General features: G+C 34.5%; 1 long non-coding RNA gene across 1 annotated transcript in view; it reads right to left on the bottom strand.

Annotated features, from left to right (window-relative positions):
* Positions 1-19,690, bottom strand: part of LOC132193769 (uncharacterized) — a 174,644-nt gene that overhangs the window by 137,184 nt on the left and 17,770 nt on the right. The window contains exon 2 of the long non-coding RNA XR_009441490.1: positions 8,151-8,261. This is a non-coding gene — a long non-coding RNA (uncharacterized LOC132193769). The remainder of the gene's footprint in view (positions 1-8,150; positions 8,262-19,690) is intronic.

Raw genomic sequence — 19,690 nt, 5'->3', positions numbered from 1 at the left:
CACTTAGTTTCTCTCAAGTGCAAACTTTTAACCGAATCACCAGGCGCGTTACCTCGATCTCTTTAATTTAACTTTGTGACTTGCCGCCACTGCTGCTCGTCTCTCACTACTTTATATTTTTTGTCCCGAACAAGAAAGAAAAGATCGTGACCGTATGTTGGTGTGCGGCACTTTAATATTCAGCAAACCTGATGGCGAGCAACGCCTCCGAGTAATCTATCTTGCGCATGAGCCACATATAAATTATGCTCGGGGAGAGCAACATTTTATTTGCAGCAGAAAAAAGCAAACACTCGTTGTTGTAAAGAGCGAATAACACACAAAGGGAGTTTAAAATCGAGTTCCTCTCTTTCTCTCTCGCGGTATCAGCGCGGTGGCATCAGGTGGGGTTAATTGCTCGATTATTGGACGCGGCTATAAATCCACTTGCCAGCAGCCAGTTCAACTCAATTATGTTAATTTTACAGGACGCTTACTTGCAATTAAATATCGCTGATACGGCAATAAATTGCGAATGTGGATCTCGATTGATAAGCCGCTCAATCAATTAATACTCCAGGGATAAATCTTATTGTCTTAACTGTACTGCATTTCCCCCCCTCAATTTTTAAACATTAAATCGGTCACTTAATGCGGAGTTTTTAGCAGATGTAATCGTGTTTAAATCTGATTCTAAAGCGATCATAATCAGAGAGGTTTATAAAAATTTTACATCTGTATTAGCTTAATTTTTATTTTGATTCTCGCGGAAATTATTTGTACAATTTATTTTCGTCAACTAAATTTGAAGAATTATAGTACACTACAAAAAATTCTATTTATCTTATTTTTCTTTCACTTATTGAAAAGAAAGAAAAATTTTAAGGGGTCAGGTTGATTGGGAAGCGAATAACAAATATGTGCTAAAAGGGTGCTCAACTTTGGCAAGAGACCAATCCAATAGCCTAATAAGCTCACGGGGGTCATAATATAAGCAAAAGTAAAACATTTGCTCTCGGCAGTTCTCAGCATCCAATAATCGTAGTAATTCGATTTAGCTAAAATCATTTTTGAATTTTTCAGGGAAAACAAAATTTTCAGGAAATTTAAGTGCTTTTAAGCGCCAATTTTCGCAGTAATTGGTCAATTAAGCTTAAAGAGCGCAAGTCAATTTTCAAGGAAGATATTTCGTTGCACTTTTCTTTCTCCCCTGCAGTTGTAATTTGCAATGACGAAACCTGCAAAATGTGCATCTCTTGTATGTGTGTGCTTGTAATGACGATCATTACCAATTTTCCATAAAGTCTCGTGGCAAAAACTGCCTTTGATTACACTGATTATGTGTTGGTCTTTAATTTGCAACAATTTGGTGAACTGAACAGTTTCAAGTTGTTGGGATAAAATGTATTAAGTGCACAAGTCACTTATAGGGAGATTAAATGCGCATCAAGCAGAAACTCTCTCAAGTGTTTCTTATTTTGAAAAACAGCTCAAACGCATCTCACCGTTCATTTATTTTCATCCAGCAGAAATGGAGGGCTCACAATTTATGTAATGAGGGCGATCCAGAAGCCTAACCTGGCTGGCTCTATTATTTTTAATTTTTGCTATAGCAACGGTCAAATTAAAAAGGAATAAAATGTAAAATTTATTCACTGTCTCTCATGCATGATCCAACCGTCAATTTTAATCAATCTTTTGCAACTTAAAGTAACGCAAAACGTAAACTTAGTCAACTTTGATACCAAGATCAGATATCATACTAATTTTTCAACTTAATTGGGGCGCAGTATAATGGTTATGGTATAACTATTAATTATGATCTGTCAGGCTTCAAACAAAATTTAATTCTCACAAAAAAGCAGTGATATATGTCAAGTTTTCAAGAGTAACTAAAGATCTTGTAATGAAAACAACCTCTAAAAACAAACACAAATTTTCATAAAAAACCTGCAAACTTTATAAATGTTGATTGTATATTTATTTATTTATTATTATACTTTTCATATTTTTGGAAACCTGCTATAATAATTGATAGCAAAAGAATACTTGAAATTAAATAATTAAAAATTGCAAGTTCCGGGCTTATTTTTTTTTAAGTATTTCATTGGGTTGCAATCACATTTAATTAAATTAATTTAATTAGGCCGCAACAGCTGAGGGTAAATCAGGCTTTTGGATCGCCCTCCAATAATAATGTATTTCGTACTCGCATTTGATTGCACTTTAATCGCATTTGTATATAGATTACACTTGAAACTCTTCTTCTCTCTCCGTTTTCAGACGCTGCGCTGCGAAAGGATACATAATGTATAGACGGTTCTTTGTAATGCTCCATCTTTTGTCTTCTCAAGAACATACATACAGCAGGCAGACACGCTTCTTCTAATTCACATTTAACTCCCCTGAGACAGCAGAGAGTGACTGGATTTCCTTTTGCACTGCACGGCGACTCACGAGTGATAAAATTTACAACAAGTGTTTCTCCGTACAAAATTAAATAACGAGAGCGTATCCGGGTGTTGTTTTAATTAGTCAGATCGTGTCGATCGTGAACAAGTTTTCACTGCCGTCTCTGCACCAGAGTTTGTCTCCTGAATCAATATTGAAAATGATCAAGTTCACCATTTCTTATAGAAAATATTGAAAAATAATATGCAATATATTTTTCATTTTCAAAATGAAAACAGACTCCTCATTAGAGTTTGAAAATAATAAAAAATTAATGGATAGTAATAATTTTAATTATAAATATACAAATGAAGATCAAGATGACCAACGGCATGCAGCAAGCTTATTGTGAGTCTCCTGAATACCTATTCTTAGCTAAATTTGTGTTAGTTGTTTTCTAATTTTAAACAAATTACAAAATTACCAAAAAATTGCCAATAAATTTAAAAGACAAGTGCACTGCCCGATTAGGGCGCGGTTTCGCAAACGGGCTAATTAAAGTAATGAAAATTAACAACCAGATGGAAGTATAAAAAATGCGGTTTGCGTGTGCCGCCGCCAGACGAAAAGAGACACCAGTCCATATTTCCCAGTTCTCGAAAGCGTTCCGGCGAAGCAGCAGATGCACTCGCCCCTAATAACAATAAGTGCGCGGCATGCACTTCACCAGAAAAATACGCCTCAAATAAATTGGGCGTTATATTATATTCTGTGGAAAGCAGAAAAAGTGTCACGCCATCGGCCGATAGCACAGCGGAATACACAGAACGCGTAATCGATTTCGGGTTAAATAATTAGTTTGCCGGAACGGCGCTTGTTCGGCGAAGGCGACCTTGGTTGGCAGCGCGCCGTGAATTTGGAGCGAGCGATGCGGCGCGGCAGTACACCTTTAAGTTGGCCCCTGTGTCACTGACCTGGCCCACGCCACATTTACCTGACGTAGTCCCCAACTCGCGCCGCTCGATATTTGGCACATCGCGCGTTACTTCGGTTCATGCTTGACGTGTGATTATCATTTTGATGTATTATTCACGGACCTATAATTGTAATAATTCCTACTTCAACAAATAAAAATATAAACCAATCTGTAACATTTAAAACCAAATGCCCACGCATGGTGATAAAATTTTGGGGTAAAATAAGCCAATAAGCTTCCTCTGTTGGCGCTATTTTAATTTTAAGCCCTTTGTGTTTGTCTGATTCAAATTTAAAGAAATACATTAAATACTTTTAAGAACTCTTTTGAAAATTTAAAAGGTAGTATAAGAAAAATTAAAAAAAAAAAAAAAAAAAAAAATGCCTAATTGTTCTCCTCAAATTTTTGAAAATTGTCTTTATACAGTTTTGGGCGTTTTCGAGCAAAATTTTAAACCACCTTTTAAACAATTTTGCTTAATTCCGTATTTTTGAAAAAAGAAAATTAAATAAACAGATGAGCCTGCGACGCAGGCCCTGCGCTAATCTCCTTGAACAGAAAATTACAATATCCGATAAAGTTTGGGGATATATATTTTGGATATTTATTTCCTCAAATTTCAATTCCCAGCTATTTTTTACTTAAAAACCAATAGAATAAATTCCATCGCTTTTCTGCAGCGACTTGCACAACAACTGTGGCATTGTCTTTTTCACTGTGCAGCACGAAACACCCTTCGCCTTGATGATAAAAGTTTCACTTGCGTGATAACGCGAGCGACACTTTTCTTCATTATGCAGGAAAACCTTACAAAAGGACGCCGAAAGTTCTTTCTTTTCCTCGTCGTCTGGCAGGTGTGTTTTTAGGTTGAAGGTTGGACCTGGTCGGAAACCAGAGCCGTGAGCGATGTGAGGCTTCCCTGGCAAAATGATATCATTATCTTTTCACCGGGGAAAAAATAAGTAACTCAATTTTCGTTGCGGTAGGCGCTTGGTAGGAAAAAAAATATTAAATGCAAAGAGGCGGATGAAATTTGTGCTGGCAGAGAATCAAAAGCGGCCGTATTTGTAAACTTTGCTCTCATCAGCGTACTTATGGCTTCACGGTGTGTGGGCCCGGCCTTGAAACACGCGAGCGAAAATATAAATAAATATATAAATCCGCGGCTCTTCAATTCGTTGTAACTCATTTCTCGCCCGCCACAGGTGGCAGGTGAGAAAATGCACGGAAAATCGCGGAACGATTTCGCGTCACGCGGCGGCGATTTTGTTTCGTCAAACTCTGCGGTGTCACAAGAGAAGATAGGACGTACGTGTGACACTTCCTCTGATCTTATCGCAGGAAAAGTTTGCACGCAGCTTTCTCAGAAGTTTTGAAAGGGAATGCATGCAGGTGCGAAAATTGAAAATACCCAACAACAAAGAACAAAAAATTTCATATTTTACATTCCTTTTTCTATAGCATTCAGCAAAAGCAAGTTTAAAAAAAATTAATTTATTTTCAATAAAGACTTTTTTGATCCAAAAAATAATATTGCTGAAAAATTTCATGAATTTCAGATAAGTTTGAAAAAATAATCAAATCCTAATTTATTGTATAATGACATTAATTTTTTCATGTGTTTTCAGTTAAATTGTGACAAAACTATGTTTCATCTTTCATCGCTGGAAATATTAATCATCAAATACACAAATTTTAATTTTAGTAAACAGAGCCTAAAAGATGGTGTAGCAAAATTTACATTTTAACGATAAGTATTCTTCACACACAAAAACCCATAATATATTAAAAATTCTGGAAAACATGAGCGACGTTATTAAATTTGCATGCTATTTTCCGCTATTTTCTTACTATTTTCGCCTCGAAGCATACCCTCACACTTTAATATCTGCCATAGCTAAGGATATTCTATTCTTCTCTCAACCCTATGTATAATGCGCCGGAATACGAAACTCTGCAGATCCTCGTCTAACATTATTTGAATATTTCACGAGGAAGAAAGAAAGAAAGAAAGTACGGAGCAAGGAAAATAGCTGCCTTGCCTTTAATGTAGCTGCTTTTTAAAACAAGAGAAAAAGAGAAGCCGAGAGTGGCGAGTGAAGTATACATGGTGGTACTACATGGCGAGCACACACAAGCTGAATATATATGTATGTACGCTCAATTACCCTTTTCTTGCCCCTACGCCTTTCTCGGCTCAAAAAGAAAAGATGCAGAAAGGCGGCAAAGAAGCCGACTAATGACTGCATGTAGCATTCAAATGTGCTCCGCGTGTCATATGACAAATGTTGTTGGCAAAACGCAACGTGCGGGCAGTTTGCAGAATTTCTTTGATATTTAGGTTACAATTATTCCTTTTGAAACTCTTTTGATCTAGAGATAGAATTTAACCATTGCTATTTAATTTTCTTAATTTTAAATCAAGTTTAATTGAGATATGTTGCAATAATGATTATATAAACTTTATTCTAACAATAAGGTTTATATTTTATTACTTCTATAAAGATTAGTTTTTTCTTACCATACCTAGAACTTTCAATCTCAAACTATATCATGCTTGGCAGTTTTTCAGTTTGAATCTGTAGAATATAATTATTATTGATTAAAAATGAAAAAAAAAATGGCCATTATATGCAATCAAGAGAACAAAGCTAAATTGGAGTGAACCGATTTAAATCACATTATTACATTTCGACGTTGGTGACTTTATATAAATTTTTTTCAAGCAATCTCAAAGTTTTGTTAAGTAGCAATGATTTCAAAACACAAACGAATTTAAATAAATAAAAATACATTTAATTTGTAGATGCAAAAAAATTATAAATTAAAACTACTTTTTTTTAAATTTTATAAAACAGTTTAATACAAACAAAATTAAATTAAAAATATTTTATTTTGAAGCATTTAATTTTAACGTGCTTTTTGATAGCAACATACATCCAAGATGCTAAACTAGATGGTACGTGTGTGCATGGTTTATACTGCACTGATGCGTCCTTGTTAGACGCGCGAAAAGAAGTCTTTTGTGCTTGATCATTTTCATGCAGACGCTTGGGAAAAGAAGACAAAATACAAGCAGCTGAGCTAATTATGCCGCACAGACAATTACAATGCAGATTATCATTTTGCTGAATTTTTCCCTCGCACTTGTATCATGCAGCCATTTGTCATAAAAATACACGAAGAGAAGAAGTTTTATTTAATTCGTCTCCGGAAGTGACAACTCGCGAGTCGGTGGGAAGGTCGGGCTTCAGCTGTTACTCATCCATTGTGCACGATGGAAATAATTAGACACGGAGTGATTCGCGGTTTCAATTTATCTTGATCTTAAAACTTATACGGATTAAGATTTCCATGAGACCACCAGAGCAAAACGTATAATAATTAGACTGGTAACAATTGAGTTACTTTATTTTGTATTAAGAAGTGATTCAAATTTTACTTATGCATAGATAAAGTCGTAATTACTAAATTTCTTTTTTCAATTTTACAAAATGCACAAAGGAATTATCTATATTTAATTTTTGTACTAATTTTAAAATTTTTGACTGCACAAATTAAAAGAAAAAACTCCGATTTTAATTCAAAAAACAATTTACATTACAAACAATTAGTGCCTGAAATTTTCTTACAAAATATTAACAGTAGACGGTAAAAAATTAAAGAAAATAAGTATTAAAAATAACATCTCGACCTTCAAAATGTTTAAAAAAATTTTTTTTGAAAAATTAAAAAAAGATGTGGAAAACGATGAAAGTCTCCAGAAATTTTAAATAATGTCTTAAAGTTAGTCCAAAACCAAAAATCTCCAATAGATTTGTAACAATAAATACTGCACAGTGAATTAAGTAGAATGTAAAATGTACTTTGGAACCCCATTAATAGTTGTATTATATTGAAACAATTATAATGAGAGATGTAATACAAAGCATTTTTTCAGGAACAATTAAGTCTTCAGACTCCGAGATTTTATTTTCGGTATGTTTCAGCGATATGGAAACTGGGTTGCAAATAACAAATTGATACTTTTGCACGCATAAGTTGAGAGAACAATCGATAATTTGTTGCCTCATTAAAATTTTTCTGACGCTTGCAGGTTTTCAATACATAGTAGTTTTGAAATCCATTGAATAAAAATTTCACATGGAAGATTTGAAAGATATTATATTCTTTTATGTGGGACATTTTATATAAAGGTGCTTTTAATAGTTGTGCTTTCATGCCTCACTTACAACACACTTTAATCCCCTAGCTTTATACTTTTTCTGCGAATGGCTGCATAACCCTCTTCCTATTACTCAGAGCTCGTGCATGCTGCTGTCAAAGGTACAACATTATTCGGAGTTGCATCAGAGCGGCGCAGTGGAAAATCAAAATTAAGCCGCGATTAAATCGGGAATTAAACGTCACTTCGCGTGCGGAATTATCATCAGCAAAAAATAAACAAACCGACTAATAAGCAGCGTGTTACTATTATTGCCCAACCTTGGCCGTGCATGACAAGCCATCCGTCAGATGCATTTCGATAAAAATAAAAAGTTCTCGAATTTCCCTCGGTGCAATTTTCCATATAATGAAAAATTATTTCATTTTTATCAGCTGCGCGTGCGGTGCAACTGCAGGAAATGGAAATCTCGATCTGATAAACCAAGTCGGAGGGAAATTTAAAAAAAAAATGTAATGAGTATTGTAGGCGAACAATGGCGAAAAGTGGTGAGCGCACGAAAACAGTCAGCCCAGGCGGCTGCCACGCACATTAGCGGCTCTTTGTGCCGCCGCCGCCGCGCCGATGTTGATGACCTACCTCAATGGCGTTCGCAGTGTGTCCTCCCTGTTTTACAAATATAAGGACGCTGGCGCCCGCCGCTGCCGACACGGTGCTCAACTCAAAATCGACCATGGTGCGGTGGCGGCCCTGGAAAACCACATTTAAAATTTAAATTAGTATTTTAAGAACAATAATTCAAGTCAATATTTTAAAAAGAAACTTAAATTTTTCAGCGCAAATGGTGATCAACTTTTCCAACATTGCTGTATTCTAAAAAAAAAACATCTTCTATTTTACAATTGTGTGAACAATTGAAATTTAAAACAAAATGACCAAAATTCATTAAGTATATATACTTAAAAATATTGATAATGCATAAATATAATTATGACAGTTAGATACGTGTAGTATCTAATTTTTTAAACACACACGCCCCTGTTTGCTTGGCAGGGGGCATGTCATCGAACCCAAATGCATTAGGCAAAGAGTGTGTGCATGCACATTATTTCGCAAGAAGGTTGGCCGCGCTCGTTCCGCACTGCTGCAAATTATTCATGCACCAACCCCAATCAATCAAGCGTCACTTTTTATCATTTATCATCGCCGCGCAGCTCAAAGGAGTAAAACTCTTTCTTTTCTCTGTCGGTGCAGCTGAACGCGGCGCCACCAACTCAACTCTCGCCCCAGAGAGCTGTTTGTGATTGATCTTCTGTCTATGATATTAATGACTGCCAGGCAATTTGCGCCGATTGGAGTGAGAGAGATTATTATTCGCTCCTTTGCCAGCGCCACTGCGCGCGTCATCCCCGCGAGTTTTTTTTGCTAATTAATTATTGAGCGCAGAATGCGTTCGAGTTTATATGCAGCGTGTGGGCGCGCAAACCTCAAACCCACGCTCTCGTCAGCAGCCAGATTAATATTTGATCTGCACTGCATCAAACGGAATAAAAAACTCCAGATCGGAATATTGCATGTTTGCCACTTGGGATTTTGGTTTAAAAATTTGTACTGCGAAAATTAAACAAACAGTAAATATTTACGACTTTAAACAATTTAACAGCTAAAAAAACAAACATAAAATTAAAGTTAACTATAAAACGAAACTGTAAGATATATTTGAATTTTTTTATCATGTAACTCGATTTAGAAAGATATTACCTCTGTGATATATAATTTAAAAAAAATGCACAAATATAAAATAATACATTTTATTTTACGACATAAAAGTAAAAAATCTTAACAATACTGCATGGTAAATTTGAAAAACAAAAAAATCAATTATGCACTACAAATTCAAAATTTATGGACATTTAAGTTTGATTAAACTGCAATATATAAAATTGTGTTTGCATTGTTGCAAATTTGATCACACTTGGTACTAACAATAAGAGATTTGGATCGTTTGTTTATTATTAAAGTACAAGCCAATTCTTTGTAAGCCTCGCTGTATTGTCAAGCGACAATTAAAGTGTCATCAGGTGTTTGCTGTACGACTGTCAGCGCCTTCATGATAATTTATTAAATTGTAGTATAATTTTTCCACGGCTCCTGTCACAATTTATTTATATACATATTTTCCTCCGTCGCGATGCATATAATTCTCTCCTCTTTAATAATAATGACAACGTACACGTGTTCATGCTCATGAAAGGGCTTAATTCCTTTACGGCATTTTTATATTCAATTGAATAAAAACGTCAGCAACCTTTTGAAAAATTAAAAGCGAGAGAAGATGCTTTTCAGCTTTCGAGAAACTCCAATTAGTTCTCTGCTCTTTTGAGAGAATATTTTTTTTCATTAGCTCTCCTGAGTTTTTGCAGGAGCGTGGCGTGTCTTATCTCTGCACAAATGAAGTGCGCGCCTTTGAAAAACTTCAAGGAAATATTGCAACATGCATTCCTCGGTTGATGACCATTTGTATTGTGTGGCGGCGAGTGCAAAAAGTTTCGAGCACTTTTTGTCGGACGTAGCCAAGCCCTGCTGCTTGGATATGGATATCGCATCAGCAGCTCAATACATCAATGAAGCTTTAGCATGAAAAGAAATCTCGATTCAAACTCTCATCACAATGCGGAATTGTGGTTCCGACCAGGTTTAGCAAATAGACGCATACTGAACTACAATTTTTATAATATAGAAAAAAATTATTGTGATTATTAAAAACTAAAATAGAGCTGGGGAAATGTAAAAGGCATTTTTTTTACATAAGGTGAATTAATACCAGACTTCGGATTTTCGTTTAAAAAGCAAATCGAAAAATTATAAAAATTAAATTTATTTAATGAGTTACTATTAATTAGAATTTTTTTAATCCTAAATTGTAGCTACATTGAAGATAAACAGAATTAATTGAAACAAATTTCTTGATGTATCTAAGAAGATTTTGAAAATTGGACTCCATGTTGGAAAATTAACGATTTGATTTTCAATAGTTTGTTAAATGAACTACTTCAAAATTATGTGAAATTACGCAGAATATATTATTTTCAACAACTTTGCGCGCGTCCTTAGAGGGAAAAGTTGGTCGTAATTTCTCTCGGACAAGAAATCGCTCTTGTCCATCTGCTGACATTGATGCAGCGGCTATAATGCAGAAAGGAGAGTGACTAACCAACTAAGTCTGCACGCGGTGAACGTCCCTGGTCGGCGGCTGTCATGTCCAACCCTTTTGTGTCGAGTCACGCGCGTGGTCTTGATGATGATTAATCACCTTTCTTTGGGCTGCATGCGTGTGTTGCAACTCGCCGTGCACCGCCTTGTACACCAAGGGTACAAAAGAAAATGCATTTGCGGAGCCAACGCAAAATATATCTCGTAATGAATGCATTTGCAGGCGCAGCACCCATGGCATGCTTGATGGACGGCGATTTATTGCCCGCCGCCGTATCAATCAAGCAGAGAGATCGCGCCGCGGAGATTTTCGCCTGGCAGATGAATTGCATATATTGTAATGTGCATAAGCGAGTGCTGGCCCGATACCCTTCATTCACCTTGGCAAAGGTTTCCTGCTAGCTCGTTAAGGCCGAGTGCAGAATGAAAATCGTGCCATTTTCTTTCCTTTTTTTGCCTTGTTTTTTCTATATAATTCTTTTTTCATTCTTCAAGGTTGCAAAAATACCGCATTTTGTTAATTATTTGCATATTACAAAGCGGACGTGGAAATTTTCAGTATAATTTGAATCTATAATTAGAAAAAAGGAGGAATTGAAGGTTTCTTATGCTGATCAATGTGCTTTAATGCATTTTAAATAAAAGAATATGATATAATAAGGTATAAAAAATGAATAAAAATAATATAAGGCTAAAATACATGATGAAAATGTGTGTTTGAAATAAAAAAAAAGCGCATCACATATAATCATAAAAGTCTAAAAATATAATTTTTTCATTTTGCAATTTTTTTATTTTATTTTAATACTTGTCTTCCATTATAAAATAATACAAGAGTTTATTTAATTTGGTTTAAATCCTCTTCGGTAGAGATTGATCTATAGAAATGATTTGCAACTTGAATATAAAAAGATGTAAAATAATTTATTGTTCATAAAAGCTCAGTATTGATTAAAAACCTTTTGTGGTTGATTATCTCTAAATTGAAAAAAAAAATATTCTCTTGTGTCGCTTGAACATTTAATTAAAAAGACCGTGCTCTAGATTGTAAGTTTACACAGCAACAAATTCCGCAATTATTTACAAGTTACCCCACAGAATGTGTTTTGCTCTTATTAATAATTTTATGGGCGCAAATCTAGTCTGGAGCAGGTGATGGATCTGTCAACAAAAGATCAAGAGTGGCGAAACACAGCTGCAATTCGAGCGCGTTATTGTTGTCGGACAACAACCGACAAGGTGCGTTCGGAACAATACACAAGAAGTGCATCGCGCCCTTGTATTCTTATGCACAGGCAGTACAGTTTCAATCATGTTTTGTGCCGAACAGCAGGTTGCTTGATGGTAATTCATAATTAATTACTCGGCGCCGCACTCCTCTACGAGCTTTGAATAATAGAGGCGGCGCCTCCACAACCTGCTTGTGCATACAATGTGTATGGGTGCATGTATGCATGTGCATATAGAACTTGGCCAACAAACAACAATTTCCCAGAAAGTGGCGAATAATCAATAAAGTGCATTAGCGAGTTGAAGTGAGGCCGCCGTGAGCACCTATTCAGGCAAAATTATTCATATGCCCCCGGCACAAGAGCCGCAGCAACAGGCCATGCACCATTATCTCTGCAGTTGCACTCGACCCTTTGAATTCAGTAGGTTTCAGAAACTGTGTTTGTTACCTCAGTTAGATGCTATTAATGGCTTGACAAGCAATTGAAAGCATGAGATAAGTGATATTGATTAATTTAAAAATTAAAGTCATTTTTAATTATTAAATTTAAAATATAATTATGGCTTTCAGTTAGTTTAGTAAGTTACTATTAAATAAATTAAATTTCAAGTACGATTTTTGTTTTTACTATTCTTCATTATTCATTATCTAGTTTAATTAAAAGTGGTCCATATGATTTAAAAGTTACATATTGTGTCAATTGTCTCTAAAATGTAGCTCTGCTTCGGACATGCTGAAAATTGTTTAAACAGCACTAAAACTTTTCACGTATCAATTACGAAAAAAGCATAATATCAATGTTTAGATTCAAAACTTTTAATTCGATACAAAAGAGCAGAAAGCTATTGTTTATTGAATCAAAAGATATAAATATTTGATCACGTCCTTGAGATATAAATGTAATCAAAAGTTTTGCATTCATGAATAATTTCAAAATTTCATGAACCTTCAGAAAAGAAGAAATGCGGAATCTGCAGATGTTTTGTTGTGGAGATGGTATAAATTTATTAATGAACTTTTGCTCGGTGCTTCCAACTGTCGCTCAACATGACGGATGAATGTGACACAAAGTCACACAGCAAGCGAGATACATTTTATCCAACTCTCTGGCTGCCTTTTTGACAATGAAATGCACGACGGTGTCATTCCACTCTGCATACGTCCTTGCGCACGCCAGTGAGGAAAGAGTTTGCTGAACTTTTTAATCACAAAAATGGGCTTTTGGCGTCTCTCATGCAAATTCCCTGCAGGCGAAGTGGAGATTATTATTTATGCGATACATATGCAGAAAATATTTATGCGAGTCATAAGTACAAAGTATAAAAGTCAAGCCAGACGGTTTCCATATTATTATGTATGAACTGTTTATAAAAGAATAAAAAAAAAATCTGAAAAATTATCGCTTGGATGATTCTCGCATGGATTGGATAAGCTCACACAAAAATATTAATGCACTATAAAATGTCAGATATTTATAATAATATTATTTTAGATAAAAAATAAAATAAAAAATCATTCATAGTAAGCAAAAAGTTTATCATTGCTCATGGGTATCAAAAGTGTAATTTCAATATTTTAATTTATATTCCAGGTTTAAAAAAATAAATAGTTTAACGAATTAGGGCACATACAAAAATAAATCTGTTGAAGTTCAGGTTTTTCATAAATTAAAAATTATAATAAAATAAAATAGTAGTAAAATTTACTTAATAATAATCAACAGAGCTCGCACGAAATTTTGAATTAATTCTTTGTAAATAACTGATTGGTGTGTGAATCAATCGTTTTGCATGAATTTTAAAATGTAAGATAAAAATCGCCAAAAAAAAATAATAATAATAAAAGCCTATAATTATTATAGAATAATACTAAGCATCGCACCTTCATTGTGTTATTTTGTTTTACCTAAAGATTTTTTTATTTTGCAGATGTAAAATATTATTATTCTTCGTGTTATGATTTTCTTAAACCGCCTGAATTTTTAATGATTCCAAATTTGAATTTACACACCGGGCATTCCTATTTCAAAGATTGAAAGTGAAAAACTTGACATTTGACAGAAAAAGTCTAAACCTGAAAGGCAGGGCATCAATCTCAAGTTTGAGAGACCGCATCGGCTATAAATCAAGCATTAATTCATGCAAATTGAAACGCATTAGCATATTAAAGATGCATCGGCCGGCCTCTCTTTGCCGCCGCTCTCTGAGGGAGAGCAGCTGACGCGCGAGAAACAAAAAGAAGAAAAGCATCTCTGGTGGAAGCGCGCGTTGTGTGCATGCATTTTATGCAGATCCATCAGGGGAAGTCAGCGTCACGTTTATATTTGATACATGTTCGCAAGTTGGCAAGGGAATAATAAGATTGATGTTGCAGCAAGCACGCTTCTTGTTCCATTAGAACGAGAATCCTGCGCCGGCGACAAAGACGCGGCGGCGACAAATCAAGTTGCTGCGCTGCGCTGTCGTCCGTAATTACGCCGCTCCCTCGTGTGTTTGTCAAAGAGGCCTCGATCCGATTCAATTAATCAATTAATTATTTGGAGCAACTAGTGCATCGTGCACCTACACGCGACAAATTGGACTCCTGTTTCTGCACAGCCCGTATTGATCAAAACATCTCCAAGATATTGCAAACTTCGAGTTTGACTAAGAAAAAAATTATCGCCCATACAAAAAATATTAAAAATTAACTATAGTACAATTTTTCAATTCAAACCCATGTATCATCTAGTGTGATCTAACAAAATTAAATTAAAAAAAAAATAATAAAAATCAACAACCACATCTGGTAAACATCTTACGAAATCTGTAAATTTCATAATTTGAAAACGGGATGTTTCAAAATTTATTCTAAATAATTAATTGTGAGCTCGAGGACACGTTTTACAAACACGTCTTCTTCTTTCAAAACAATTTATTTTCGGAAAATATAGCAATAATTATACTTTAAACATTTTAGTCCTAAGATTAATAGAGGTAAAAAGAGTGATTTTTTTTAAAGATAAAAACAATTAAAAGTCTTTCTTGGTGCATGGAAATCTCCAGTTTTGATACTTTTAACTATATGTAGTAGTTTTCAGAAATGTTTGTTTTATTAATATTTTTAGACTATACCACTATCACGTGGTGTAAAAATATTATTTTAAAATACATTCTCGTGTCTTACAATGTCATAAAAAGGGTTATGGTTTGCAACTGGCCGTTATATTCTGATGTTTTCCAACAAAACATTCATGAAATATTTTACAGTGGCGCCTGTGGACGGTTCGGTTATTGTTTTGTGAGGCGGCGCCGGTCTGGCTGCAAATCCCGTGAATTCAGAGCTACACGTCAAGTCCATTAGAAAGCAACCCTGCACCCCATATTTACACACCGCCGGGGAACAAAATGCATAACACGGCGAGCGGCCCCTGGGTGCCGAGTGGTGTTGGGACCGGCGAATTATTATCGGCACTTAGCGGTCAACGTCGATTCGATATTAAAGCAAATTTATTCACCGTGTTTGTGCAGCTCCCGATCCGCCGAGATACACAATTTGCCACTCAGGTATGCAGCTGCTACGTACACAAATTAAGTGTTCATTCATATTCATGAGCACTTTGCTCTGCATGCCCTTATTATTTCGAGCAAATTTGTGCGTGTGCTTTGATTTTACGAGTGCTATTAGTGACATAAGCGTGACGATAACCTGAGCCAATAAATTTTACTTTCATTGCAGAGTGAATCTTCATATTTCCATAAATGAAAATAGTAGTTTAAAAAAGTGAGGAAAATTGCTGAACTATAAAATTGATTTTCAAAAAATTGAATTTTGGAACCATTTGAGCTGGAAATTAAAGCATAATTTGTGAATATTTTTAACTTTATTTTCTTGATTTAAAATTTCTTGAATGTCTATAGAAGCGAAGTATTTAAGTTTTTATCAAAATAATTACACATTTTGCCCACTTTCATTAGACACATAGTCACAAAACCATAAAATTATTCTTTCAAAAAATTTTGATATCGTCATCAGTTTAAAACCACGTAAAATGAAATATTTAAAAATATTAATTTGTGACTATTGCACTTCCTTTAAAAATGCATCCTTTTAATCTTTTCATATGCAGTACACCTCCTATTTTTTAATACAGCAGTGCCAGACACGTCTAGCTGCGTTTTAAATCGCACTGCAGGATTACACAGGAGTTTATATTTTTTGCGTCTCAAAAGTCGGGGAAGCGGGTGGAAAAAAAGAGCTGAAAATCTTTTCATCTTCGTTCCATTTTGCTGAATTTTTTTCTAAATGAAGGATTTTTGTCACAAAGCGAACGAGCTATTTCAACATTGACGTCGGCAGGCGAGCAGCTTTTGAGCGCAAAAGATGCAGTAGTTGATAATTACCACCCATTTGTCGACGAAAGCAACAATCATAAAGAAACTTTTCACATTCAACAAGTACAAGCACACGGCGCCCTTTGAGAACGCGAGATTGAATCTTTACAAACCCTTTGCTCGACGGCGATGAGCTGATGCTAAAAGTTTCCATCTCTTCGCCTGCAACCCTTGCTTCCTTTCTGCTCTCCCGCCATAATACATGCAGTTACCTTCCTGTGAATATCTCCTTTGGACGCTTTTATTGCCTGTTTGTTAACATAGCAACAACTCTCGCACACATACAAACACCCTCTATTCGTGCGCGCATAAAAGTGTTTTTTTTCCTGCTCCACCACCGTGTGCCAAGCCGACGACAAGGGCTGACTGCAGGGAATCTGGAGAATTTTACGACACGACTTTTCCCGTGAGCGAGACACGTCTGGAAATGTCCCTTGTCCAACAAAAACTACAACATTTTTCACCCTAAAAAATTTATGTTTGGCAATAAATGAAAACGGTTTTCTTGGCCTTTTTGTGTGAAAAGCATTTTGAAAATTTATTTCGCAGTTATTTATTTTGTCATCGGCGCCTCAGAAATATAAAGTTTTTTTTAATTGCAAATATTGAGCTGGCAATCAGATTTATATTATGCCAAAGATATATTTTATATAACTGTTTAAACAACTTTTGAACATGGGAGTATGTTGACTTCTGATATTCCAATTGTTAGGTAGTAAATAGTATATCATTTAATTTTTGCTACAAATTATAAAAAACTTATTAATGAACTATCAATGTAACACATAGAGCAAACAACGTTTGAGAATACGGAAATAAAGATGTATTTAATGGAAAATTATTGTGTTAGTCAAATTATATAATATAAAGTAACAAGTGCAATTGTTATGTGATGTTATCTATTAAACTGATAAGATGACATTTTAATGTTGATTAAAATTAAAATTAATTCCTTTACAAATATTTATGAATTAAAAATATGCAGTAAATTGTTTTTAAATAGAAACATAAAAATATCATATTTTCAAAAACAAAAATTTATTATTTTTAATATAGTTAGAAAATAAAATTGCTAAACAATAAAGGTAATTACTGCCATGCTGCAACCGATCTCACAATCAATATAATAATTATAATTCAAATTTTTTTTAACTCTCTTGTGAGTGCGTGTGCGTTTGCATTTGCATAACGCGTGACATTATAATTTTGTAAATATTGGTTTGTTGAGTGGTTGATAAAATAGCGGTGACGTATTTTGCGCCAGTGAACAGAATGAGACGCTTCATCAGGACATTGACTCTTCCAAGTCATCCGTCGCTAAAAACTATCATAATATGAATGCTATCATCGAGATGAAAATGAAGGCGGTTTACGCCAAAAACACGCGAAAGCGTATTAATTTCATATACTGGACCCATTAACAGCAGCCACTTTATTAATAACAAAAATGTGATCTCATGATTTTGTTATAGTTTTCCACAAAATAAAATGAAATATAATTTCTTTAAAAATTTAATTTAGAAAAAACGTTCATTTATAGCAATTTTGTTTTTAATAGATACATTATCTTGAAATCTTTGAATGAAAGAATTTAATTTTAATAAATTTGGATTTCAATTTTACGTGGTCTAAAGTCTCAGTGATTAAAACTTGCTTTTTCAATACGAAAAGCTACTTATATTATGACCAAAAATTTAATGATATTTTTGCAAAACACAATAACATAGTATTTATTACAATACATTAAACTTTTTTTCTTGAAATGGTTACTTCGTTCAAGCCGAAAGATAAAAATAATTCAATCCATTTTTATTCTAAATATCTTGCAGTTTTTGGCTATGATTTTTCCAGTAAAATTATGACCCAAATTAAAATTAATAATTAATTAAAAAGCTAAAGAAATCTTTATTCCATCTTTGTTTAAAGATTGGAAAACTCTGTATTTGATTCCCATAAATACTTATATAATGCGTTTCTGCACTTACCGGCTGAGCAAATGTATATCAAATAATTACGAGAGCATGCACGTGCAAAATAATAAAATTAAATGAAACTGCGGCTCTCCGACGGTTATACGGAAGACCACTTTGAGTGAAAAACGACTCCTGCACGCTCGCATATAATAATGCGTGTGTCCTTGGAGGAAAATATGAGACGCGGGAGAGTAAAAAGTGCACTTGATACTCTCCTCTCATCTCGCTCGGCTGCTGCGCCGTATGCAAATATTTGCGAGCAAATTATGCATAAAATTGGTTCCAGCTGCAGAGAAACGGTTATTTTGCTAATGAGGCCTGTCCACAATTGCACCAAGGCTCGCTTATTTCAATATTTAATTAAAAATTAAGAGTCAAGCGTATTTTGAGAAAGAAAAATATGGTATTTTTGTTACCTCAGAGGAAAATTTGCATACAAATGTGAAAATAAAATGTTTCAACTTGGCGAGACGAGGCGAAGTTAAGTGTGAGTGACGCGTTTGTATGTATGGGGGAAATTTTTGCCTCTCTTCCATCTGACTTTGTGTGCGCCGTTTTATTTGTTTTACTTTATTTCTCGCGCGTTTGTCACTCTTTTTTATCCCGGCCGGCACGTCCTGCCATGCACTTTATTGCATGTAGTTAACCTTTACGACTTTTGGATAGCATTAAATTTAATTCCTCGTTTAATTTCACACGCTGAAAAAGTCCTGCTGCGAGAGAGGGAAACAAGCCGGCAGTTGAGAGTATTTATGGAAATTACTTCAGCTCGCTGCGCTGACAAGCATTTTGCGTTTTGGTATTTTTTGCTACAAAATCAACATCAAAAGTAGAAAACTCTAATTTATTTGTTCCTGCTCTTATTTATGCAAGGATTATAAATTTAAAGTACGAATTCATAATTTTACAGTGATTACACCATACTTATTTGATTCGTGTTGAATTGAACTTAATTAACGGACTTAGAATTTCATTACAAAATACAAAAAAATTATAATTACTTAGGAACGGTCGTAAAGATTGACTGGAAAAGTAGTGTGTAATTTATAGTTCCTATTGAAATGAAATATAATTTTTTTATCAAAGATTGTAATGAAATTTTAAAACGGAAATATGACATAATTTTGATACATATGTTTATAATTTTTTTTATCAGATTTTTCCCGCTTGTCAAGTTTGTGAGGGGAAAAAATTGGACAAAAATAGTAGGAAATTATTCAAATTATTGTTTTTCAGATTATGATAAAGGTGTTGTTAATACCATAAGCACATTTAAACGTGCTCTTTTTTTGTAAAACTTACATATATACAAAATCACGTCAATCCTCGTCATAAATACGTTAAAATTTTAAAGTTAAATTTAATCCCTTTTGATCACAAATAGTTAAA

Source organism: Neocloeon triangulifer, unplaced genomic scaffold, assembly GCF_031216515.1.
Source record: "Neocloeon triangulifer isolate White Clay Creek 2 clone unplaced genomic scaffold, ASM3121651v1 ptg000001l, whole genome shotgun sequence".
NCBI classification, from domain to species: domain Eukaryota; kingdom Metazoa; phylum Arthropoda; class Insecta; order Ephemeroptera; family Baetidae; genus Neocloeon; species Neocloeon triangulifer.
The sequence above is the reverse complement of the archived record's forward strand: the minus strand, read 5'-3'. Positions and strand labels throughout refer to the sequence as shown.